This window comes from Python bivittatus, unplaced genomic scaffold (genome assembly GCF_059951505.1).
Source record: "Python bivittatus isolate LINGU-HERP-01145 unplaced genomic scaffold, Pbiv_v1 ctg000700_np1212, whole genome shotgun sequence".
Taxonomy (NCBI): Eukaryota; Metazoa; Chordata; class Lepidosauria; order Squamata; family Pythonidae; genus Python; species Python bivittatus.
Genome location: NW_028277098.1, coordinates 68648431 through 68650140, shown reverse-complemented (window position 1 = coordinate 68650140; position 1710 = coordinate 68648431). Strand labels below are relative to the sequence as shown.

General features: G+C 35.1%; 1 pseudogene; it reads right to left on the bottom strand.

Moving 5' to 3' along the window:
- Positions 1–690: 690 nt before the first annotated feature.
- On the bottom strand, positions 691–1066 carry LOC103058772 (splicing factor 3B subunit 6 pseudogene; annotated as a pseudogene).
- Positions 1067–1710: the final 644 nt, after the last annotated feature.

Genomic DNA, 1710 nt, shown 5'->3' with positions numbered 1-1710 from the left:
TCTTTAATTATTTTTCTATTAGTTAATTTTCAATATTAATCAGCAATCAATATTTTTCAATTACATATATTTAATAAAGATTGGAAAATATGTAAGATAATGCATGTTACTATACTTATAATTAGTAAAACATTTTTTTGCACATGGATTGGTAATAAACACAAACCCTACATTACAAGTGCCATTTAGAAAGGAACTCCTTTCTCTAAAGCTAGTTTATTTCTATTTATTCACAGAAAAGGCCAGAATGCTCATCTACTTTTCATAGGATTTTGAAATTTCTTCTGGCTTCTTACATGTTTCTTAATGATCAAATATTCCGAAAATGAGCTAAAATCTGATTCTATTAAATCATTGCAAGTCTTTTTTTTCTAAGTTTTTTAAAGAACTGAATTATATTTACACTGTATTTGCAGATTGTTTGCAAAATGGAACTTAATGATTACAGCAGGCAATCCTTAATTTCTACCCCTGTGTACAGGTTAGGTACTTCAGTGGCATGTCCAGCTGAACTTACTCTTGGTGATTGCATAGAAAAATGCTCAGTTAATCCAGAGATTTGCTCTATGTAGCTATGAGTCACGTGTAAGCTTGGGTCCCTTCCTGGGGACTCTGTTAATTAGCCTGTCAAAGCTAAGAAGATTGGTATAATTGATTACTACTCTTCCCCCCACCCCTTTAGAATGAGTTTTATTTTGGTGGATCTGTGTTTATTCCATATTTCTCCTTCAGAAGTTTGAGCTATTCTTTTTTCTTTGTATCCACTTTTTTGAATGCCCTGTTTGCGTTGTAGCACAAAACGACAAGTTATCTGTTGCACACATTGAATCCTGACAGATGATCACAAGCATTTTTTGGCATCAAAGGTATCTTTGCAGACTACCTAAGTTGTTCCCCTTGTCTCAGGAGCATTTCGTACTCTGATTTGTCAAATAGGTCCATATTTTCCAAAAATGTCATACATTTCTTCAGCTGTGATTTTATATGGTAAATTTCTGATATACAAAATTCAGTTGACTTCGGGCAGTAGATGGATATTCGCACATTTCGCCACTTGCATTGCCATGGCAACGGTCCTCAGAGAGTTTGGCTTTACCCACAGAGAAAGGAAGCCTCAATAGAGGTCATAACTACCAAATGCAGGGGAGATATGTTGAATCTGCTACACCACACGTCCTATGCCTCCTTAGTTACTACTATTCTGATTGGTCTCTGTGCTTATCTTGTACGCATCTAAGCTTTGAATAAAAATTTAGTTTACTCCACCTCTTACATATTGTGACCTTCTGTTTAAAATTCTTGTTTTCTCCTAAGGTTCTGTATACTGTTTGCATATTACTACATATTATGACAACTAAGGAAACAAGCAACATGATCTATATTGAGATCTAATTCATGAAATGCAAGAAAAAAAAATATTTCAACCTCCGCAAACATTGTAGGAGGAGACCCATATTAGTCTATGATAAAGTCATAAATCAGCAGTCTGGTTGCATGTTTTTATACTAACAAAATTTATGAAAAAGCATCAGCTTTCATTAGCTACAGTTCACGTCTTCTGATACAATGGAGTGGCTACACTGATGCAGGAAGAGCTTCTGTGTATTGCTAGATTTCAAAAGAGCAGATTAAGCTTCTTTCAGGTAATCATATACACAGCATCCCTCAGGTCTGTCTTGTAGTTGGGCACTACTCCTGCCACCAGTGTTC